We start from the raw sequence: 25,906 nt of genomic DNA, 5'->3' as shown, positions 1-25,906 counted from the left end.
ACTTTATTCATTGGTGGTATATATTTTTATTGCATTTCCATTCAATAATTCCTCAGAATAGCTCTTAAGATATGCAAAAATGAGAAATGAAGATGAAATTATGAGATGTTAAAAGTATCTAGTCCTCTCTCACCTCTCTCCGGGTAAAACTTGGAGGTTGGGGTAAATTTTCTTTTTTTTTTTTTAATTATACTTTAAGTTCTAGGGTACATGTGCATAAGGTGCAGGTTTGTTACATATGTATACTTGTGCCATGTTGGTGTGCTGCACCCATCAACTCGTCAGCATCCATCAATTCATCATTTATATCATGTATAACTCCCCAATGCAATCCCTCCCTCCTCCCCCCTCCCCATGATAGGCCCCAGTGTGTGATGTTCCCCTTCCCGAGTCCAAGTGATCTCCTTGTTCAGTTCCCACCTATGAGTGAGAACATGCGGTGTTTGGTTTTCTCTTCTTGTGATAGTTTGCTAAGAATGATGGTTTCCAGCTGCATCCATGTCCCTACAAAGGATGTAAACTTATCCTTTTTTATGGCTGCATAGTATTCCATGGTGTATATGTGTCACATTTTCTTAATCCAGTCTGTCACAGATGGACATTTGGTTGATTCCAGTCTTTGCTATTGTGAATAGTGCCGCAATAAACAAACGTGTGCATGTGTCTTTGTAGTAGAATAATTTATAATCCTTTGGTATATACCCAGTAGTGGGATGGCTGGGTCATATGGTACATCTAGTTCTAGATCCTTGAGGAATTGCCATACTGTTTTCCATAATGGTTGAACTAGTTTACAATCCCCCAACAGTGTAAAAGTGTTCCTATTTCTCCACATCCTCTCCAACACCTGTTGTTTCCTAACTTCTTAATGATTGCCATTCTAACTGGTGTGAGATGGTATCTCATTGTGGTTTTGATTTGCATTTCTCTGATGGCCAGTGATGATGAGCATTTTTTCATGTGTCTGTTGGCTGTACGAATGTCTTCTTTTGAGAAATGTCTGTTCATATCCTTTGCCCACTTTTTGATGGGGTTGTTTGTTTTTTTCTTGTAAATTTGTTTGAGTTCTTTGTAGATTCTGGATATTAGCCCTTTGTCAGATGAGTAGATTGCAAAAATTTTCTCCCATTCTGTAGGTTGCCTGTTCACTCTGATGGTAGTTTCTTTAGCTGTGCAGAAGCTCTTTAGTTTAATTAGATCCCATTATCAATTTTGGCTTTTGCTGCCATTGCTTTTGGTGTTTTAGACATGAAGTCCTTGCCCATGCCTATGTCCTGAATGGTACTACCTAGATTTTCTTCTAGGTTTTTATGGTATTAGGTCTAACATTTAAGTCTCTAATCCATCTTGAATTAATCTTCATATAAGGAGTAAGGAAAGGATCCAATTTTAGCTTTCTACTTATGGCTAGCCAATTTTCCCAGCACCATTTATTAAATAGGGAATCCTTTCCCCATTTCTTGTTTCTCTCAGGTTTGTCAAAGATCAGATGGCTGTAGATGTGTGGTATTATTTCTGAGGACTCTGTTCTGTTCCATTGGTCTATAGCTCTGTTTTGGTACCAGTACCATGCTGTTTTGGTTACTGTAGCCTTGTAGTATAGTTTGAAGTCAGGTAGCGTGACGCCTCCAGCTTTGTCCTTTTGACTTAGGATTATCTTGGCAATGCGGGCTCTTTTTTGGTTCCATATGAACTTTAAAGCAGTTTTTTCCAATTCTGTGAAGAAAGTCATTGGTAGCTTGATGGGGATGGCATTGAATCTATAAATCACCTTGGGCAGTATGGCCATTTTCACGATATTGATTCTTCCTATCCATGAGCATGGTATGTTCTTCCATTTGTTTGTGTCCTCTTTGATTTCACTGAGCAGTGGTTTGTAGTTCTCCTTGAAGAAGTCCTTTACATCCCTTGTAAGCTGGATTCCTAGGTATTTTATTCTCTTTGAAGCAATTGTGAATGGAAGTTCATTCCTGATTTGGCTCTCTGCTTGTCTGTTTGTATCTCCCTTCGTTCTCACATTTTAAGTCAAAATTTTTGTGGAGTCAGGGTCTTGTTCTGTTTCCTAGGATGGAGTGTAGTGGCATGATCTTGGCTCACTACAGTCTCTGCCTGTAAAGCTCAAGTGATCCTCCCACATCAACCTCCCAAGCAACTGGGATACAAGCACACACCATAAAGCCTGACTCATTTTTATATTTTTGTGTAGAGATATGTTCTCATTATGTTGCCCAGGCTGGTCTCAAACTCGTGAACTCAAGCAATCCACCCACCTTGGCCTGGCAAAGGGCTGGGATTACAGGTGTGAATCACCATGCCTGAGCAATATTGAGGTTTATTTAAAAGAATTGATTAGGGATGGGTGTGGTGGTGCACACTGGTTATCTCAACACTTTGGGAGGCAGAAGTAGAAGGTTTCCTTGAGCCTAGGAGTTTGAGACCAGCCTGGACAATATAATGAGGCTTTGTCTCTACAAAAATAACAATAGAAACGTTAGCCTGACATGATGGTATGCACCTGTAGTTCTAGCTGTTCAGAAAGTTGAGGTGAGAAGATTGCTTGAAGTCAGGAAGTTGAAACTGTAGTGAGCCATAATCATGTCACTGCATTCTAGCCCTGGTTTGACAGAGTGAGACCCAGTTTCATAAAAAGAGATTGATAAGAAACTCTTGATGCAACGTATTATAATTTTTAAAATGGAAACTTTTTCTTGATATTACCTTAGAATTGTGTCCTTGAGAAAGTGTCAGAGCCTTTACCTGGACTTTCCCATGAAAAAGGAAACAGAATCGTCAATGGAAAAGGAGAAGGTGAGATTCGTATTTTATTTAAAAAGTCATTTGATGGAATGTATCTTTTAAAATATAAGCACTAATATAATCAAATAGCTAAAGAAAATGTCCCGTTAACTGTATAATAAGTAAAGGAGAAGTAAATTGGTGATAAGTTGTGTCTCTAACCAAGGGTCAGCAGTTGATTCTACTGGGAGTACCACTAAAGGAGCTGAGTTATGAGTTCCATTTTAAGACACTCTAAGACCTGTGGCAAGTCAGGAAAGAGGGAATGGAAATGAATAAAAGAGAAAGAATGAGGAGGGCGGAATGTACATGGAATAAATAAAAAAAATGTGGGTGTATGTAATGGAGGGTAGTAAACTCAAATCGTTCTGTAAAAGAAGGAAGAACATGGTGTTAGCAATAGGAAAGAAGATAAAGTGAGCTTCCAGTACCAAAATGTGTCAAAGAATTAGAGTAACATTTTCCTACTCTTGCTGTCATCCTCACTACTGGGAAGGCATTAAGGATTGAGGTACTTTACTACACAGACCTGTGTTTTATCTACCATAGATGAGCATCACCAAAAGTGGTCAGCCATGTATGGCTATAATTTAGTTTTACAGAAAATGTTGTAACCTCATGGGATAGTATCATATAGGTCAAGTTAACATAATTGAAAAGAAGAGTGTTGGGTGATTTATGGAGAAGAAATTAATTAGAGAAGGTATTGCCTGATTAAAAGTTCATTAGGAACACTATGGCTTATAATGTAATATTAAATTCAGGGACATAATAGGGAAGAAATTGAGGCTAGGCCAAAAAGGGCAACTAGGGTAAACAAATATGGAAGCATATCAGTATAGAACAGGGCATTCAAATTTTCATGAATTAGTTGAGGAGCTTCTGCAAAATGCACATTCTGATTGATTCTGCCTTTCTCATGAATACTCAGGTGATGTTGGTGCTTGTCCTTGGACATAGCTCTGAATAGCAAGGAAATAGCTTTCCTTTAGAGAAATCTGGAAAAAGAACCATTGGACAGCAATTTTAAAAATAACAGAATCAAGGGAAAGCATTAATTTCCTTTTATTTCTGAGCATAATTCTAGCCATAGGGGAAGGAGAATGAGATGAAAAGAGAGATTACAGGTTTATACTATTGCTGAATACAGATGAAAACAGTGGTCACAGTTATCCATAAAAAGCAGTTAGGAAGGGAAGCATCAGGACGACAGATCTAAAAATCACTTTTTCAAAGAAAGAGGGATTGTGAAAGGACAAGGATGGAGGAAAGAAAGACATTTGCTGGGGTCTTGGGAGTTAAAGCTAAGTCAACTTGAGACAACTCACTTCCAGTTGCTTCAGCATATACCCAGTCTCACAAAAAAGGTTATTGCTGTGGGGAGTACTGGAGGCAGAAGGGAGTGCTAGAATTGGGGTAAACCACAGCAGCTCATCTCACTTCATAACTGTCAGGTCTCAGAGAGAGAAGTCTCATTGACATGAGTGAATCAGTTGTGATTAAGTTGCATATAGATGCTTTGGCTAATTTTTTTTGAAACAGTCAGTTCTTTGATATGATAGGTGTTTTATAAAAGTCCTTTACAGTGTAAGACGATATACAAAACTTAGCTAATTTTAGAAGCAATAATATTGTAAAATTCATTCTGTGAATACCAAAATTGTCATTTTCAATAAATATTGCACTAATTTTGCAATATGAAAGTGTATTCATATCCAGCAAGTCTGTGGTAATTCAATGTTTTCTTTTTTGATAAATGTTTTGATATTGGAAGCTTATTCTACACGGTTTGCTTGGTGTGTTTTATGGACTGCCTTCCATGAGTGGATCAAGGAGCTCTAATTCAAGGCAAAACAAGGAGATAGGAGAAACGTGGGTGCTACAGTAGCCCGTGCAGTCATGGGAAAAATGAGTATTTTGATTAGCTGTGATTTCATAAGTGTGTACCCTAGCTGATCAATTTAGAACACTCTCTTTAATGAGAGGTGAATTGCACATTCATCTGAACTGTCATCTCAACTGTGTATTTCCTCAGTGACAGGACAGGGGAATTTGTTTGTGGTGTGCTGGCAGCAATGCCTCTGATGTGTTGAGTGAAAATACTCTGTACATTCACCATCAGCTTTGACATTGATTCCCTCAGGTTTGATTTGGTCCTCTATTAAATGATCTCTTTTCTCCTCATCAGCCCATGTGTTCACGGTGCTATCCATGGTTTTCTATTTTAGGTATAGGCATTAGAAACATAATCTCACTATTGAAATGTAAACTGCGTTTTAGGAATCCTATATTCCTATTTTCCTCATATTTCTGTCATGTTGCTGTCCTAGGCAATGAAAAGAAGATGTCAAGAAGAACCTCAAAACCTTAAGTAATTATTTTTACAGCCAGGCATGAGAACTCAGCTTGATAGTAATACTGCATGAATGTTTGGTTGGCCTTGTCATACTTACATGTAATTGATGACATATCCCCTTTGCTTTGTAGGGCCTCCTGCAAAACATCCTTCCTTGAAGGTAAGTAATTATGTATATTTTTTGAATCACTAACTCCATATTGTATAAAATATATATGATTTATGAATCATTTTCTTTTAAAAGCCTTTCAGCCTAGCACTGAAATGGAAGATCCTGCTGTGAAAGGAGCAGTACAAAGAGAATGTTCAGACATTGAGAGCAGGTATGTTTTCAATACAAATGGAATGCTGGAAATAAGTACATCAAGTGATTGAAAGTACTCACATTATTCTTAACCCCTAATTCATTGACATAAATGTTATTGTTGGTATCTATATTTGAATAAAAATAAATTTAGAAGCATAAAAAAGATTTTAAAAATGTAAGCTGTAACTCAGATGTTTCTGTTTTAATGTTTTGAATAGCATAAAGTTTTCAATATAAAATTTTTATACTTGTCAGGGATTCAAAGCAGTGAATTTTGAGACTCTAGGATATTTCCAGTGAGTTATATGCTAGTTGGAGTTCTGATCTTTACGTAGAGGAAAGCTTTACTTATTAACATGTCAGTTTCTGTTTGAACTTTAGAGACTTGCTGCTAGTGTTATTACACTGATGATCTGAAGCCAATCAGATGTTCCAAATGAGCAGACTGTGTGTGTATGTGTATGTATAGGTGTGTGTATGTGTGTGGTTATGGCATCTTTGATTATTAAAAATCAGGGAAGTATTTATTCATTTATAACTGGTAGAGTCTTTTAAAAGGGTTATTTTGAGACTTTTTGGTGTTAAGGTTTTTGAAGCGTGATTGCATAGAGGCTACCAACATCATAAATCGATTGTTTTTCATTTCAATGCCCTTTTGAAATCTTTAACTATGGTGATGCTCAGAAATAATATGCAGAATTTTTTATTTGTGTCCTAAAATGGTATGTGAATGGTTATACACTTTACATACCTTTCTGCCACTTTCTTTGGTGTATTTTGTATTATATTTTCCAGATGCATCCACATTGATATGATTATCTCTGGTTTAATTCATTTTACACTTTTCATTGTATTCCCTTAAACCACTTTACCACATTTAGTTAGACTCTCCTGTTGCTGATAAATGAAGAAAGAAAAGTAAAAATAATGTCAGATTAAAAAGGCTTTTGTTTAATCAGTTTGTATCTATTAATGTTTACTATACGAGAGTTTAAAGCTGAAAAGTTCAGAATGCAAGCATGCACCACCATAGTTTATAAATGCCCTTAGAACTATGACTCATGAGCCTTTAGCCTCTGAAGTTAGGACAATTCATTTCTCTGAAGAAGTTTGCTGTGCTGTTCTCAGAAAAGAAAACTGAAAAGAGCAAATGGCATTGTCTTATTTGACCTCTTGGACATCCTTGAGTGAAACTGAAACTCCAGGGATACTCAGATCAAAATTCAGAACTAATGTTTTGAACAATATATATAGTTTGTGAATGTCTAGTGATCATGAGTCCTTGATGGTGAAATGAACTTTCAAGTTTCGCTTTTACATTTTTTTGCTCTTTTCCTTGACTTGTCTTAAAAGCTTAAATGCAACAGTTTTATTTATACAGAAACCGGGAATAGAACTTGTTAAATATATTTCTGTCGTGTCTCACGGCATTGTGTATGCTTCAGATCTAGTGTGAATTAGACTTATTTTTATATGGGAACAATTAGGTTTTTGTGTGTTTGTTGGTTTGTGTTTTTGAGACAGTCTTGCTCTGTCACCCAGGCTGGAGTGCAGTGGCTCAGTCTTGCCTCCTTACAACCTCTGCCTCTCAAGTTCAAGCAATTCTCCTGCCTCAGCCCTCTGAGTAGCTGATACTACATGTACATGCTACCACATTCTGCTAATTTTTCTATTTTTGTTAGAGGATTTCACCATGTTGGCCAGGGTGCTCTCCAACTCCTGACCTCAGGTGATCTGCCCACCTCAGCTTTCCAATGTGCTGGGATTACAGGTGGGAGCCACTGTGCCGGCTACAGATAAGATTTTTTAAGGCTATTTTATGCAAATCTTTGGTCTATATTTAAGGCTTCATATATGAATAATGAAGGTATTCATGCGTTGAGGGAAGATGAAAGCAGTTTTTAATTTAATGTATATTCATTGAAATGTTTTTTGAAGTTTTTATCTCTAGTACACAGAAACACAAAATAATGTCATGGGTATTTAATCTTAATGTGTTTATGCACAAAGTTAGTTATTCAAATATTTTCTTATCTCTGAAGAATCTTAATTATTAAAAAATTTCTCGTGGAAAACAAAATATATAATAGACATTGTTGAGTGATTCCAAGTAAATTGTAGTAAATAACAAAAGCTCAGAACAAAGTGAGAGATTCTAGTTAAGTAAACTTGTCTGAGTTAATAGCAATTACAGGACTTGTAAAATACATTAGACCATGAAGGAGTAGTGTGTTTGTGGGGTAGAGGACAATATGGTACTGTCTCAGTGAAGAAAGAATTTTTATACTTTATTACAATTTGTATTACTATTTACATTCTAATAAATGAAAACTTTATTTTCAGATATTTTAGATTATATTTCTACTACTTGAACCATCAATAGTAAGACTTTTCAAAAATTTGGGAAGTTGTGAGTTGATGATAAATATCTATCACCATCAGTGATCAAAAATCAGACAGCGACCACAAACTTTGGACACACGAACTTCGTAGTTAACGAAAGGATTAATCTTGAAGCTGTGTTTCTATCAGGGAGTTATACTCTTCATTACCTGTGTGAATCACAGCTATTACAGTAGAAAGAGAGCAAGGAAGGGAAAGAAGCATGGAAAATTTTATTCTAGATTCCCTCGGTTGGCTTCATGCTACCGTAGTTCTGACTTGTAAAGTCATTTTGTGGTCAAATGTACTTTGTGTTTACTCCCCTTATGCAGCCTACAGCCAAACATAATGCTTCTTAGCAAGGCATTTGTATTCTTCCTTTAAGGAAAGCAACATATAAATAACAAAGAGAATGAGGAGAAAGAGTAATTTCATTGAGGTTAGTATTTACCATAAATTTGAGTGTGGGTACCATGGTTATATTTAGAATTTTGGGGCTGGATTGGAAAATGAAGTAGATGTCTACAGATTTCCTACTCAAACACAATGTGGCTTTGATTCATTTTTATATCTCTAATTTTGCAAATATTAGGTATAATTATATGCAGTGTCACTAAAAATACCTTCCCAAAGCAAATATTAAATGATGTCTATGGCTTTCTGTATTATAGTGTTGATTTTTCCAATATTAATGGGAACCATTGAGCATTTGCCTTGTAGTGTCTCCTCGGCTGTACTCACACATTCCATCACCTTGTCTTAATGGATAATCATGCACTAGGAATACGGGTTTTCATCAGAGCTGTATCATTTCAAGATAACACATGAGCATCAAATTTAATTCTGCCGGAACACTCAGTCTATTGATTAACTGCAGAACTATGGGGTCTACTTTACATACAAGTTAAATTCAGTGCCCTTAGTCATAAGATCAGGTGAACAGTAATAAATTATGCATTATTTTTTCACTCCTATAGTTTTAATTTCTTTTTCCCTTTATGTCTAGAATTAACATTTTGTTTTATAAAACATGATGATAATCTTCTAGAGTAGCGATGACAAGCTATAAATCCAAAGTTTCTTATCTATGCAAATGACTTGTTTGCTTCTATTTTCTCATGAGCTTGGTAGATCCAGGAAGCAGAACTTTTAAAACAAAATCCCCAAATGTGGGGGGCGTGGTGGCTTGTGCCTGTAATCCCAGCACTTTGGGAGGCTGAGGTGGGCAGATAACCTGAGTTTGGGAGTTTGAGACCATCCTGACCAACATGGAGTAACCCATTTCTACTAAAAATACAAAAGTAGCTGGGCATGATGGCACATGCCTGTAATCCCAGTTACTCGGGAGGCTGAGGCAGGATAATAGCTTGAACCCGAGAGGCAGAGGTTGCAGTGAGCTGAGATCGCACCATTGCACTTCAGCCTGGGCAGCAAGAGCGAAACTCCATCTCTAACAACAACAACCACGACCACCACCACCACAAAACCCGAATGCATTTTCTTGGCACAGTAAAACTGAAACAGAAAAAGTATAAAGTAAATACAAGTAACTGAAACAGTTTATGTGTTTTATTTTACTTCTCATTTGATAACTTTTGTAAGGTAATGAGCAGAATGAATTTCTTTGGGGACCCAGATAGATGTACTTACTCATTCAATACAAATTCATTCTTATAATGGCCACTGATACTTATATTCTAAATATTTCTAAAAACATCTCCTCAGACCTGCATCATCTTTGCAACATTGCCTTATATTTTATCTTTGTTCATTTATTTATATGCCTCAGAATTTTATGCTCTTCACAGTATTTAGAGTTAATTATCTCTAATGTAAATAGATCTGTGAACCACTCCTGAATACCTAATGTCCAAGCATATTAAAGGTTTATATAAGGCTTTCAGAAACTGACTTCTGGGTTGGGCACGGTGGCTCATGTCTGTAATCCCAGCACTTTGGGAGGCTGAGGTGGGTGGACGATTTGAGGTCAGGAGTTCGAGACCAGCCTGGCCAACATGGTGAAACCCCATCTCTACTAAAAATACAAAAATTAGCAGGTGGTACTGGCACCCGCTGGTTATCTCAGCTCTTTGGGCGACTGAGGCAGGAGAATTGCTTGAACCTGGGAGGCCGGGTTGCAGTGAGCCGAGATCATGCCACTGCACTGCAGTCTGGGAGACAGAGTAAGACCTTGTCTCAAAAAAAGAAAAGAAAAATAAACTGACTTCTGCCCAAATCTCCATCTGTAGCCCTTTCCCCATCTGCGTTTTTCTCTGGAATTACTGAGCTGCTGGTAATGCCCCTCTCACCATTCCTCTTTTGCAGAGAAATACATATGCTCTTGGAAGCTTCTCTCCTTCTCTTGGTGCTGCCTGGTATGTGCTCACCCTTTCCTGCCCTCTGCCTCACTTAATCTGGCTAACCTTACTCTCTAAGACTCAGCTCATGCATGATCTTTAGGAAAGCCATCCCTGACAGCTTTTATTTTCCTTCCTTATACCCCAGTGTCTAACACTTAACAGGAACTCAATAACTAATTATTTGGCAAAGTTAAGACTGTTTATACAAAGATGATTCAGAAGCTTGTCTTCTACAGTCTAGCAACAAAGGGGATCGACATGTAAAGACATGATGTGCAGTTGAGGTGGTAAAGTGACGCTAGAAAAATTGACAAAGTACTAAGGGAGCCCCAAGAAGCAGAAACCTGTGTATATGGAGAAAGATAGCTAGAATCAAGGAAGACTTCACATGGCATTCTGAGCCTTTTTTTTTTTTTCTTTTCTTTTCTTTTTCTGTTACTGGAGACAAGTTCTTACTCTATCGCCCAGGGTGGAGTGCAATGACATGATCGAGACTCAGTGCAACCTCAAACTCCTGGGCTCAAGGGATCTTCTCACCTAAACTTCTTGAGTAGCTGGGATTACAGGCACATATCAACATGCCTAGGTTTTTTTTTTTTTTTTTTTTTTTTTTGTAGAGTCAAGGTTAGCTATGGTTCCAAGGCTGGTCTTAAACTCTTGGCCTCGTGCAGTTCTCCCATTTTGGTCTTCCAAAGTGCTGGGATTACAGATGTGAGCTATTATGCCCAGCCTACGTTCTGAGTCTTAAAAGATGAAAATACATTTTTCAGAATTGTAGAACATTTGTGATGTAAAAAATGGGGTGCACACTAATTACAGTATAAACAACAATAATTTTGCAAATTATTAGTAACTGTTAAAAAGATACTGTTATGAAGTATAGTAAAGTGTTACATTGTATATTTTGAGTGTATTTTAAAATTTTGTTTTGTTTCCAACAGTTTTGTTTATTTATGTTGGGTGGAACAATTTGTGAGTGACCCTGAAATTGTGTATGGCTTGAACCTGGTGGTATCTAGTGTCTCCCCAAGTAGTTTGTTAAAGTTTTGGATAATTAGAAGTATTTCTTAAAGAAGTAAATATTTCATTTAAACTCTCAAAATATAAAATACAAAGAAATTTTATTCTCTCTTTGTATAAAGATTATAGTATTTATTTAACTGTTCTTAGTTCATTTGAACTAAACCTACGAATTTTTCAACAGAAGAAGACTTACTAGTGGCTTCAGAGGAAGAGCGAGAAAGGCTTGAAAGAAGTGAAAAGAAGCAACCACAGGTATATAAAAATTTAAGTTTCTTGTTTAATATTGGGTTTTTTTTTTTTTTTGCTTTAGTAACAAAGCGTAGTCCAAATGACATGACCTTTTAGACTATACCTTTAGAATCCAATAGATCATAATTTTATATTTAATTTTTAAAACATTTAACCACTTACGAAACTTAAGATATTCCTACCATCTGTGGTAACTCATAGCTGTCTTTACCTTTGGAATCGAGGCAAGAAATTTCCAGTATTATCTTACTCTTTTATTTTTATAACCTTACTCATAATACAGAAGGTAACATGAAATATTGAGTCATATTACTAAGGAATATAAATTATGAACAATTGAACAATGATGGCCACTGAGTTAAACTAATGTTAAAGGAGTCATCATTGCTAGTGGTTCAAATTTTGCAGTTTCATATTGCTGGTCACCAGTGCCCAGTTAAAAGATTTATTCTGTTTTGTGGTTGCCAGTTGACTTCAGTGTTTGTGTTCAGGTAGTGAATGGGGTCATAAAAGTCCACCCAGTTGTCTGTTAAGAGAATTATACCTTGCAGAATGGGACCGTTGGTGTCAGGGTACAAACAATAACTTAATTTCAGCATAAATAAATAGTAAATATTACTAAAATTTTAAAAATCCATCTGCTATCACTAGCAGAACTTAAAATATATCAGAAGTGGATATAAGCAGAAAATCTATCTAGATACATAAGACTATCATAGTTTATCATTTGAATTAGAACTTAAAATTTTGCTTCTCTTTCTGATTGGTGTTCAGTTTGACTCTTAATAATTTTTTGTTTGCCTAGTCTCTAATCTTCTAATCTTCAGAAATATAAATGCACTGTAGGGGCTCACCAGTATGCTGAGGTAACATCTTTTTAAGAGAGGAAGCTTTTATAATACCACGTATCATCTTTGAATTCATTTCTGGTAGATTTAATACATAATAAGTTTAGTCCAAACAAACACTGACAGTTCAGCTTGCTGGTTCATGTTTTTCTCCTATGTTAAGCCAAGGCAAATTATTTTTCACTTTTTCGTTACAATCCCATAATTTAAGAGTAGCAACACATAGATTAAGTTTCACAGTTAAATTTAAATTATTTTCTGATATTTCTTTGTTTATACTTGATTAAAGCTAATTTTAAAACATGCACTCTGACAGAAAAGACATCTGCGAAACAAAACAAGCAAATCAGTTTTCCACTTGTGCACCTGTGGAAAAAAAATTCTCAGGAACCAGAACTGGGTAGGAATTGTGATAAAGGGAATATATCTGTATATTCAGGACTTCCTTTAAAATTCATTACAAACAAGTTTAAGCTGAATATTGGTGAAAGTTTTGAAAACTCCCAAATTACTGGTTGCCCTGAGGAAGAGCTCCTCCATAGTAACTGTAAAGAGGGATGAACTTAAAGGGAGTGCCCTCTAATCTGATGAATCATGTCCCTGATTTTGAGGAGGAAGATGCATCTGGAGGGTGTAACTCTGTGGCATTCCAGGCAGTGCCTGACAGAGGAAGTCCATGTCAAATGTCTTTTCATTCCATTCACACTCCAGGTCCCTGAAATACAGTTACCAGTTATCTTCTAAGCTTGATTGAAATGAAAATAGATCAGACTAAGAAATGATAACAAACCAGACACATAGCTTGTTTCTAACACAGATGAAGAAAATGTTTGTAATGATAAAGAAACCGAAAAATTAAGGAACCCAGTAATTATGATTGAAAGAAAGAGATGAAGAGTTTTAACATGCAAATGGCAAAAAATATAAAGCCAAATGCCACTAGTTGGAAATTAGATATTAGGCATTGGCCTCAGTCTAGAGATCCTGAAAGTCTTTTTGATTTGTGGTTTACCCACCCCAAAGAAATGAAGCATAATTCAGATAGAAAGCCACAGTAAATCTGCTGTTACAGATACATATAAAAATAGAAAACCAATGCAGTGTTTGTTCCAGAAGCCACTATATGACAATCCCAGTGCTAATAACTACAAAAGTGTGAATCTTGAATTATAAAATGTGAGTTATTGTCTACCACATACTGAGAGAACATAAAAAGTAAAGCTAGAAGACTTACAGCAAGATATCCCAAGGTTTAAGAATGAGGTAGGCATGTTACAAGTTGAGTTCCTGACTTTGGAGAAAGAGACAGTTCAACTTCAGAAATACAGAGGTTCACTTGCCGCTTCTCTTTTTTCTCTTTATCAATTATTTGATTCAGTCTAATTTTCTATTCAAGAAAATCTCATGTGTACAGTTACAGGGGGTTATCTGAATGTGTAATTATGTGTCAAAGTAGATTAGTTCTGCTATCTAAATAATGGTTCTGGAGAATGTTCTCATAATGTTTGTTCATTAATCAACCTAAGTCTCATTATCAGTCTCCCAAGTGGCCTATGGGCTGGGAAACTAATTCAGCCGTGTACCATGTGACCTTCTGAACTAGATAAAGAAAGAAATTGCTGAAGAAACAAGGTCTAGATTCTAGACTATTTTTTTTCTGTATTCATTTAGAGATGAACTACATTATTTAATGATAGAATGAGAATACAATGGGAGGGAAGCAATGACTGAGAAGAGCCACAGAAACACATCTAGCCTTGAGAGTTGCAACGAATATTCCCAGGCAAAGGAGTCTGTTTAATGTGTTTTCATGCATGCAGGTTTATCTGCTTAGCTCAAACTCTCAAACTGTTTGAACTTACAGTCCCATCATGGTTATTTCAAATATTTTTGAAAACAGATATATATTTCCACATATTTTAAAACATTACCACTCTCCAATATTTCTGTTGAATCAGACCTTTATATTATGTTGTTTAATAAAATATGGTAAGTTTTGACATGTATGATTTTTATCAGAAAAGAAGCATAACTTCTCAACCAAAAATTTAGCATTTGACTCTTTAGTAGAAAGTTGAGTTTTGTAGATTGTGTTCTAAAGATAGACAACAATCTGGAGATTTACTTCTTTCCAAGTAAAGCAGATGAGGCCTTTTTCACCCTCTGAGGCATTAAATTGCTTTGCTTCAGTTAGACTTTTAATATATCTAATTTGATAAATTTATCTGGTAATTTATGTAATTCAGGAATATGGCATTGTATCATATTATTTGGTGCCATGAAATGCTAGGGAATGCCACCTTAGGAGCTTTGGATGAAACATTGAATATGTCTTGATTGGTTTGACTCCCATTAGCAGTAGATAATGGGGTAACTGTACCATATGTTTTCCACCTATAAACTTTTGTGGTAATTGAACATGAAATCTGGGAAGCATCTTGTTTTCCAGAATTCTGCACTAGAAGCTCAGCAATTTCACTCTGCTTTTTGTGTTGTGGCAAACTTTTGTTCCCATAGTTCTGAGAGCACCTTTACTTTTTTGATATCCCAGGATTCAAATGAAAAAACAAAAGAGAGATGAAAGACATTGGGGAAAAGAATAGCTTAGTGCAGAAAAGGGAAAGCTTCTTTAAGCTTCTTCCCTGTTCCCGAAGCCCTACAATGTCACATCCTCTTAATCTGGCTATTTCATGTAAAATCCAGGTGGTAAAGACAGAAGACATATGTTATGTCTGTGTCTTTTTATTTCTCTGTTTCTGCCAGTCAGATAGCATAAAAATTTATATCAGGTAGCGAAGAGTGGATGGGAATAAAAGCACAAAGTGGACAAGAGCCCTTGTTGAAATTTTGGAAAATTCTTCTATTCACTCAAACAGAAATGAGCAGACTTGACAAAAATGTCAGTGATGAAATAAGAATATCTTAGAATTATAATAGTTATGTATAATGATAAAATTAAATTAAGCACAAAATATTTTTATGATTAAAATGGTGACAACCTGAATCAAGTGAAAAAATCAGCGAAAAAGTGATTTTTATTGAATAAAATAATTATTATTTATTATTTTATTAAAGGTCGAAAAAGGAAATAATACAAACAAAAGTGAAAAAATACAACTATCAGAAAGGCTATGTGATCGCACAGCTGCTGCTGCTGCTGGCAGATTAACCCAACAAAGGAAGATTGGGAAAACATATTCTCCGCAGTTTCCCAAGGAGGTGAAGGAAGAGCATGATAAGTAAGCCTGTAGTGGTGGTTTTGGTTTTTGTTTTTTTGTTTTTTTGAGATGGAGTTTCTCTCTTGTTGCCCAAGCTGGAGTGGAATGGTGTGATCTTGGCTCACTGCAACCTCTGTCTCCTGGTTTCAAGCAATTCTCCTGCCTCAGCCTCCATAGTAGCTGGGATTACAGGCATGTGCCACCATGCCCCGGCTAATTTTTTGTATTTTTAGTAGACATGGGGTTTCAGCATGTTAGCCAGCCTGGTCTCGAACTCCTGACCTCAGGTGTTCTGCCCACCTCAGCCTCCCAAAATACTGGGTTTACGGGAGTGAGCCACCGTGCCTGGACACCTATTGCAGTATTTAACAGCAGGTAATTGTCATTGTGCTATAAACTAATTCAAAATTAGACTAATATTCTTTATGATTAACAAGTTTTATACTTTTGCCAGGGATATTTAGCCCTGTCTGGTAATCAGAAAAATGCAAATTAACATAAAATAAGATACTTTTTAGAAGTCATGCTGATATTTAAAAAGTAATTACTAGTGTTGGCAAATGAGAGGACAAAGGCATTCTCACACACTGTTGGTATATGAAATAGGTAAATTATTTCTGAAGGGTAACTTAGTGCTATGTATCAAAATTTCAAATAACCTGACATCCCTTGAACTTGACAACTTCACTTTTGGAACTAGATTTCACAGGAAAACATAACTTGTATAAACATATACACATTTATTAAGGGCATTAATTATATATTACACATAATGAACAGTAGGCCAATAAATATATAAAATATATGTAATAGCAAGGTGAATTGAAAGTATTAAGAAAGAAATATAAAAAGTATGGATATATTAGACTCTTTATCCTAGTTTTGGATTACAGTAATCTGCAGATAGTTTGTGTGAAAGACATCTGAAGGTGCCATCTTACACCGTCAATCATGTGGAGAGATACCTGCAATATTTCCTAAAGATTAAACTTTATTTCTGGTGAACTTATATGCTTGTCAATAAATAGTAACTTTAAAAAATTAGTTAATTGTAAATGATCTTTTTAAATTATGGAGTAATTATGACTGTGTGATTTAAAAAGGTAATTTTGAACTTGTAAGTTTACTGAATAATCTCCAGTATTCTTTTTTATAATATATACTAGAGGGACTAGGAACACAAACTTTAGCAGAATATTCTTTCCTTACTACTTTTCAAGTATATGCATTCTTTTGAAGATGTTGAAGTGAGAAATTAAATATCTGAGAACTAGAAAGGAAAAATAATCCAGAACATAGAAATTTTGTTAGGATAGTAACATATGAAGAGGTAGATCAGAAGATGAACTTTTTATTTTTTAACAAAATGAATTTTATGATAAATGCATTTTAAGATAAATGTCTTTATCTGCAGATGCACCTTAAAACAAGAAAATGAAGAAAAAACAAATGTTAATATGCTGTACAAAAAAAAATAGAGAAGAATTAGAAAGGAAAGAAGTTGAAGAAAGAAGTTGTAAGAAAGAAGAAGTAAGAAAGAAGTTGAAGCAAACAACTTGAACCGACTGTTCAATCACTAGAGATGAAACCAAAGACTGTAAGAAATACTCCAAATCAGGTAAATTACTCTTTGGTAAAAACTCTGTATTTTAAACTTTATTTTAGCAATGTTACTTATAATATCCCCTTGATTTTACATATATTATTTAGGTCTAAAACAAACCAGAAATGTTATCTTATTTTTAAAAATGAATGATGACACTTACAGGTACAATTATTAATATTTATTATAAATCTTGACATCCACATAGAATATAATTTTATTACAAAGAGCTTTTGAAAACAATTATATACCATAATATGCACTTAGTGATAACGTATTGATAAAAATTTTGTTCCCAGTAAAATTGTTCCTTTTTCTTTCCCCTATTTCATACTGGTTACTGTACCTAATATTATAAAGAAGGAACAGAAATTATTGCAATCACAAATAATCTCATAATATTCTAAGAAGAGTTCTATACATTTTATCTTATTTACTATTGGTGTTTTGAAATAAAAGTTTTGTATTGATATATTTACATCACAGAAGTAACTGTTATCTGTTGGAGAACTATAAGTAGAGTCAGAAGTCCTGGGGAAAATCCTGTAGCTTGCTTATATTTTTAAACTTTCTTTTTCAAAATTGTGGTAACTAGATGAGTTCGTCAATGATTGTATATAGGAGTGACTAGTATAATGTCTAGATTTATGATTTAGTAAATGTAATTCTTACAACTGACTATAAAGTGTTAAAAGAGTCAAATTGCGATAGAATATATCAGTGAAACAGAACTGTAATAACTTTGGGAAATTTTATCTGTCCAAATACATGTGAACTAAGGTTCTTACTATAGGGTGGTGAATGTGGGTTAGATATCAAAGTGTAAATGCAATTTTTTTGATATGTTTTAATTTAGCCAAATTTGTTAATGCATTAATTTTGCTTTTGGGTTTGTGGTAATTCAGGGAAAGGCTCTTCCAATTCTGATATTCTTAAAAATTCTCTGGTGTGCATGTGTGTGTGTGTGTGTGTTTACTTTTATAAATTCATTGACTTTAAATACATTTCTGAACTTTTTGGAATTTATGCTCTATAAGGTTCAAAGTTTTGCTTCAACTTTTTCTCCAGTTGGACATCCACTTACAGTCACCTTGTTAGTGTATGAATGTCCAGGTTATTCATTCACTTCAGAGGTAATCGTAATCATGATACGTTATTTTATTGAGTACTAGCTAAAACTTTTTTTTGTTTTATTTAGGATTTTCGTAATCATGAAGAAATGAAAGATCTGATGGATGAAAATTGCATTTTAAAGACAGATGTTGCTATTCTCAGACAGGAAATATGTACAATGAAACATGACATCCTGGAAAAAGAAAATAAATGTCTTACAGACATTAAAATTGTTAAAGAAATAAATGCTTACCTTGAAAAGAGTATAAAACTCAATGAGGAAACAATAACAAAAACAACATTCCAGTATCAACAAGAGCTTCATGATCTCAAGGCAGAGAATACAGGGCTCAATTCCAAACTGTTGAGGGAAAAAGAAGGCAAGGCAAGACTGGAAGCTGAAATTAAATCGTATCAGGCTAGACTGGCTGCTGCTATAAGTAAACACAGTGAAAGTGTGAAAACAGAAAGAAACCTAAGACTTGCTTTAGAAAGAACACAAGACGTTCTCTACAAGTACAAAAAAAATGCTTCTGATATTTTGAAGTAGAAGAAAAGAATGAGTTCTTACTGAACAACTTTCTTTTTTTTTTTTTTTTTTTTAATTATTTATTTATTTTTTTTATTATACTTAAGTTCTAGGGTACATGTGCATGACGTTTATATCATGTATAACTCCCCATGCAATCCTCCTCCTCCCCCCTCCCCATGATAGGGCCCAGTGTGTGATGTTCCCCTTCCCGAGTCCAAGTGATCTCATTGTTCAGTTCCCACCTATGAGTGAGAACATGCGGTGTTTGGTTTCTTTCTTGTGATAGTTTGCTAAGAATGATGGTTCCAGCTGCATCCATGTCCCTGCAAAGGATGCAAACTCATCCTTTTTTATGGCTGCATAGTATTCCATGGTGTATATGTGCCACATTTTCTTAATCCAGTCTGTCACAGATGGACATTTGGGTTGATTCCAAGTCTTTGCTATTGTGAATAGTGCCGCAAAAACATAACGTGCATGTGTCTTTGTAGTAGAGTAATTATAATCCTTTGGGTATATACCCAGTAGTGGGATGGCTGGGTCATATGGTACATCTAGTTCTAGATCCTTGAGGAATCGCCATACTGTTTTCCATAATGGTTGATCTAGTTTACAATCCCACCAACAGTGTAAAAGTGTTCCTATTTCTCCACATCCTCTCCAACACCTGTTGTTTCCTGACTTCTTAATGATTGCCATTCTAACTGGTGTGAGATGGTATCTCATTGTGGTTTTGATTTGCATTTCTCTGATGCGAGTGATGATGAGCATTTTTTCATGTGTCTGTTGGCTGTATGGATGTCTTCTTTTGAGAAATGTCTGTTCATATCCTTTCCCCACTTTTTGATGGGGTTGTTTGTTTTTTTCTTGTATATTTGTTTGAGTTCTTTGTAGATTCTGGATATTAGCCCTTTGTCAGATGAGTAGGTTGCAAAAATTTTTTCCATTCTGTAGGTTGCCTGTTCACTCTGATGGTATTTTCTTTAGCTGTGCAAAAGCTCTTTAGTTTAATTAGATCCCATGTGTCAATTTTTGCTTTTGCTGCCGTTGCTTTTGGTGTTTTAGACATGAAGTCCTTGCCCATGCCTATGTCCTGAATGGTACTACCTAGATTTTCTTCTAGGGTTTTTATGGTATTAGGTCTAACATTTAAGTCTCTAATCCATCTTGAATTAATTTTCGTATAAGGGGTAAGGAAAGGATCCAGTTTCAGCTTTCTACTTATGGCTAGCCAATTTTCCCAGCACCATTTATTAAATAGGGAATCCTTTCCCCATTTCTTGTTTTTGTCAGGTTTGTCAAAGATCAGATGGCTGTAGATGTGGTATTATTTCTGAGGACTCTGTTCTGTTCCATTGGTCTATATCTCTGTTGTGGTACCAGTACCATGCTGTTTTGGTTACTGTAGCCTTGTAGTATAGTTTGAAGTCAGGTAGCGTGACGCCTCCAGCTTTGTCCTTTTGACTTAGGATTGTCTTGGCAATGCGGGCTCTTTTTTGGTGCCATATGAACTTTAAAGCAGTTTTTTCCAATTCTGTGAAGAAAGTCATTGGTAGCTTGATGGGGATGGCATTGAATCTATAAATCACCTTGGGCAGTATGGCCATTTTCACGATATGATTCTTCCTATCCATGAGCATGGTATGTTCTTCCATTTGTTTGTGTCCTCTTGATTTCACTGAGCAGTGGTTTGTAGTTCTCCTTGAAGAGGTCCTTTACATCCCTTGTAAGCTGGATTCCTAGGTATTTTATTCTCTTTGAAGCAATGTGAATGGAAGTTCATTCCTGATTTGGCTCTCTGCTTGTCTGTTACTGGTGTATAAGAATGCTTGGGATTTTTGCACATTATTTTGTATCCTGAGACTTTGCTGAAGTTGCTTATCAGCTTAAGGAGATTTTGGGCTGAGACGATGGGTTTTTCTAAATATACAATCATGTCATCTGCAAACAGGGACAATTTGACTTCTTCTTTTCCTAACTGGATACCCTTGATTTCTTTCTCTTGCCTGATTGCCCTAGCCAGAACTTCCAACACTATGTTGAATAGGAGTGGTGAGAGAGGGCATCCCTGTCTTGTGCCAGTTTTCAAAGGGAATTTTTCCAGTTTTTGCCCATTCAGTATGATATTAGCTGTGGGTTTGTCATAAATAGCTCTTATTATTTTGAGGTACGTTCCATCAATACCAAATTATTGAGCGTTTTTAGCATAAAGGGCTGTTGAATTTTGTCAAAAGCCTTTTCTGCATCTATTGAGATAATATGTGATTCTTGTCTTTGGTTCTGTTTATATGCTGGATTACGTTTATTGATTTGCGAATGTTGAACCAGCCTTGCATCCCAGGGATGAAGCCCACTTGATCATGGTGGATAAGCTTTTTGATGTGCTGCTGAATCCGGTTGCCAGTATTTTATTGAGGATTTTTGCATCGATGTTCATCAGGGATATTGGTCTAAAATTCTCTTTTTTTGTTGTGTCTCTGCCAGGCTTTGGTATCAGGATGATGTTGGCCTCATAAAAAGAGTTAGGGAGGATTCCCTCTTTTTCTATTGATTGAAATAGTTTCAGAAGGAATGGTACCAGCTCCTCCTTGTACCTCTGGTAGAATTCAGCTGTGAATCCATCTGGTCCTGGACTTTTTTTGGTGGGTAGGCTATTAATTGTTGCCTCAATTTCAGAGCCTGCTATTGGTCTATTCAGGGATTCAACTTCTTCCTGGTTTAGTCTTGGAAGAGTGTAAGTGTCCAGGAAATTATCCATTTCTTCTAGATTTTCTAGTTGATTTGCGTAGAGGCATTTATAGTATTCTCTGATGGTTGTTTGTATTTCTGGGGTCGGTGGTGATATCCCCTTATCATTTTTTATTGCGTCTATTTGATTCCTCTCTCTTTTCTTCTTTATTAGTCTAGCTAGCGGTCTGTCAATTTTGTTTATCTTTTCAAAAAACCAACTCCTGGATTCATTGATTTTTTGGAGGGTTTTTTGTGGTCTATCTCCTTCAGTTCTGCTCTGATCTTAGTTATTCTTGCCTTCTGCTAGCTTTTGAATGTGTTTGCTCTTGCCTCTCTAGTTCTTTTAATTGTGATGTTAGAGTGTCAATTTTAGATCTTCCTGCTTTCTCTTGTGGGCATTTAGTGCTATAAATTTCCTCTACACACTGCTTTAAATGTGTCCCAGAGATTCTGGTATGTTGTATCTTTGTTCTCATTGGTTTCAAAGAACATCTTTATTTCTGCTTTCATTTCGTTATGTACCCAGTAGTCATTCAGGAGCAGGTTGTTCAGTTTCCATGTAGTTGAGCGGTTTTGATTGAGTTTCTTAGTCCTGAGTTCTAGTTTGATTGCACTGTGGTCTGAGAGACAGTTTGTTATAATTTCAGTTCTTGTACATTTGCTGAGGAGTGCTTTACTTCCAATTATGTGGTCAATTTTGGAATAAGTGCGATGTGGTGCTGAGAAGAATGTATATTCTGTTGATTTGGGGTGGAGAGTTCTATAGATGTCTATTAGGTCCGCTTGGTGCAGAGATGAGTTCAATTCCTGGATATTCTTGTTAACTTTCTGTCTCGTTGATCTGTCTAATGTTGACAGTGGAGTGTTGAAGTCTCCCATTATTATTGTATGGGAGTCTAAGTCTCTTTGTAGGTCTCTAAGGACTTGCTTATGAATCTGGGTGCTCCTGTATTGGGTGCATATATATTTAGGAGAGTTAGCTCTTCCTGTTGAATTGATCCCTTTACCATTATGTAATGGCCTTCTTTGTCTCTTTTGATCTTTGATGGTTTAAAGTCTGTTTTATCAGAGACTAGGATTGCAACCCCTGCTTTTTTTGTTCTCCATTTGCTTGGTAGATCTTCCTCCATCCCTTTATTTTGAGCCTATGTATGTCTCTGCATGTGAGATGGGTCTCCTGAATACAGCAGACTGATGGGTCTTGACTCTTGATCCAGTTTGCCAGTCTGTGTCTTTTAATTGGAGCATTTAGTCCATTGACATTTAAGGTTAATATTGTTATGTGTGAACTTGATCCTGTCATTATGATATTAACTGGTTATTTGCTCGTTAGTTGATGCAGTTTCTTCCTAGCCTCAATGGTCTTTACATTTTGGCATGTTTTTGCAATGGCTGGTACCGGTTGTTCCTTTCTATGTTTAGGGCTTCCTTCAGGGTCTCTTGTAAGGCAGGCCTGGTGGTGACAAAATCTCTAAGCATTTGCTTATCTGTAAAGGATTTTATTTCTCCTTCACTGATGAAGCTTAGTTTGGCGGGATATGAAATTCTCGGTTGAAAATTCTTTTCTTTAAGAACGTTGAATATTGGCCCCCACTCTCTTCTGGCTTGTAGAGTTTCTGCCGAGAGGTCTGCTGTTATTCTGATGGGCTTCCTTTGTGGGTAACCCGACCTTTCTCTCTGGCTGCCCTTAAGATTTTTTCCTTCATTTCAACTTTGGTGAATCTGGCAATTATGTGTCTTGGAGTTGCTCTTCTGGAGGAGTATCTTTGTGGCGTTCTCTGTATTTCCTGAATTGAATGTTGGCCTGCCCTACTAGGTTGGGGAAGTTCTCCTGGATGATATCCTGAAGAGTGTTTTCCAACTTGGTTCCATTTTCCCCCTCACTTTCAGGCACCCCAATCAGACGTAGATTTGGTCTTTTTACATAATCCCATACTTCTTGCAGGCTTTGTTCATTTCTTTTTCTTTTTTTTCTTTTGGTTTCTCTTCTCGCTTCATTTCATTCATTTGATCCTCAATCGCTGATACTCTTTCCTCCAGTTGATCGAGTCGGTTACGAAGCTTGTGCATTTGTCACGTATTTCTCGTGTCATGGTTTTCATCTCTGTCATTCGTTATGATCTTCTCTGCATTAATTAGTCTAGCTGTCAATTCTTCCACTTTTTTTTCAAGATTTTTAGTTTCTTTGCGCTGGGTACGTAATTCCTCCTTTAGCTCTGAGAGGTTTGATGGACTGAAGCCTTCTTCTCTCATCTCGTCAAAGTCATTCTCTGACCAGCTTTGATCCGTTGCTGGCGATGGGCTGCGCTCCTTTGCAGGGGGAGATGCGCTCTTATTTTTTGAATTTCCAGCTTTTCTGCCCTGCTTCTCCCCATCTTTGTGGTTTTATCTGTCTCTGGACTTTGATGATGGTGACGTACTGATGGGGTTTTGGTATAGGTGTCCTTCCTGTTTGATAGTTTTCCGTCTGACAGTCAGAAGGACTGTCTGTTGGTCTGTTAGAGATTGCTTGAGGTCCACTCCAGACCCTGTTTGCCTGGGTATCAGCAGCAGAGGTTGCCGAAGATAGAATATTGCTGAACAGCGAGTGTACCTGTCTGATTCTTTCTTTGGAAGTTTCTCTCAGGGGTGACGCCACCCTGTGAGGTGTGGGGTATCAGACTGCCCCTAGTGGGGGATGTCTCCCAGCTAGGCTACTCAGGGGTCAGGGACCCACCTGAGCAGGCAGTCTGTCCGTTCTCAGATCTCAACCTCCGCGTTAGGAGATCCACGGCTCTCCCCAAAGCTGTCAGACAGAGTCGTTCGGGTCTGCAGCGGCCCGCTCTTTCCCCTAATGGACTGCAGCTGTGCGCTGTCCGCAGCGGTAGAGTCTACAGAGACAGGCAGGCTTCCTTGAGCTGCTGTGAGCTCCACCCAGTTCGAGCTTCCCAGCGGCTTTGTTTACCTACTTAAGCCTCAGCAATGGCGGGCGCCCCTCCCCCAGCCTCGCTGCTGCCTTGCGGATAGATCGCCGCAGAGGGCTGTGTTAGCTGTGAGGGAGGCCGTGGGCGTGGGACCCTCCCGGCCAGGTGTGGGATATATTCTCCTGGTGTGCCTGTTTCCTTAAAGCGCAGTATTGGGGTGGGAGTTACCCGATTTTCCAGGTGTTGTGTGTCTCAGTTCCCCTGGCTAGGAAAAGGGATTTCCTTCCCCCTTGCGCTTCCAGGTGAGGCGATGCCTCGCCCTGCTTCAGCTCACGCTGGTCAGGCTGCAGCAGCTGACCCGCACCGATTGTCCGGCACTCCCTAGAGAGATGACCCCAGTACCTCAGTTGAAAATGCAGAAATCACCGGTCTTCTGTGTCGCTCGCGCTGGGAGTTGGAGACTGGAGCTGTTCCTATTCGGCCATCTTGCTCCGCCCACCTAATGTAAGTGCTTCTATGAAGGTATTTACTAGACGTCTGAACAACTTTCTAAAATGCAAATTAAATTAATTACCTTAAAAGATAAGTTCCGTAAGACAAGAGATACTCTCAGAAAATAGTCATTGGCTTTAGAAACTGTACAGAACAACCTAAGCCAAACACAGCAGCACATAAAGGAAATGAAAGAGATGTATCAAAATGCAGAAGCTAAAGTGAGTAAATCCACTGGAATGTGGAACTGTGTAGAAGAGAGGATATGTCAACTCCAACGTGAAAATCCGTGGCTTGAACAGCAACTAGATGATGTTCATCAGAAAGAGGGTCATCAAGAGATAGTAATTAATATCCAAAGAGGCTCTATTGAGAGTGGAAAGAAAGACCTCCTGCTAGAAGAGAAAAATAAGCAAATGAATGAATATAATCATTTAAAAGAAAATGTCTTTCAATATGAGAAAGAGAAAACAAAGAGTAGTAAGTGTCAAGGAAGATAAATATTTTCAAACTTCTAGAAAGATAATTTAAACATTTGGTTCTGGATACATGTTGGATAATTATACAGTGTTTACCATACTGTATAATTCCATTTACATGAAACATCAGAAAAGATAAATGTATAGGGACAAAAAGTAGATTAGTAGATTAATGTTTACAACGGGTGGGGCTGAAAGCTGGTAGTGACTGCTAATGGGTATGAGGGATCGTGCAGTGATGGAAATGCTCTAAAGTTGGGTTGTAGAGATGGCTGCACAAGTCAGTAAATTTACTAAAAATCTTTTAACTTTATGTTAAAACAAATTCTATAGTATGTAAATTATATTTCAACAAAGCCTAATTAAAAAAAGGAAAAATGTGTTTATTATATCAGCTTAGCAACATACCTTGCTTCCAGGAAATAAAAGGTAGAGCTGAGAGATGATTTACTTTGAGAAAAGACATTGTGTCACCTATGAAATTTTATTAGGCACAGAGTCATATTTTAAGGTAG

The 25,906-nt window shown here is 36.8% G+C and overlaps 1 pseudogene; it reads left to right on the top strand.

The window, feature by feature from the left end:
• Positions 1 to 25,443, top strand: part of LOC117084285 — a 37,134-nt pseudogene extending 11,691 nt beyond the window's left edge.
• Positions 25,444 to 25,906: the final 463 nt, after the last annotated feature.

The sequence above is a fragment of the Trachypithecus francoisi genome, unplaced genomic scaffold (genome assembly GCF_009764315.1).
Source record: "Trachypithecus francoisi isolate TF-2019V2 unplaced genomic scaffold, Tfra_2.0 Contig00469, whole genome shotgun sequence".
NCBI lineage: Eukaryota > Metazoa > Chordata > Mammalia > Primates > Cercopithecidae > Trachypithecus > Trachypithecus francoisi.
The sequence above is the reverse complement of the archived record's forward strand: the minus strand, read 5'-3'. Positions and strand labels throughout refer to the sequence as shown.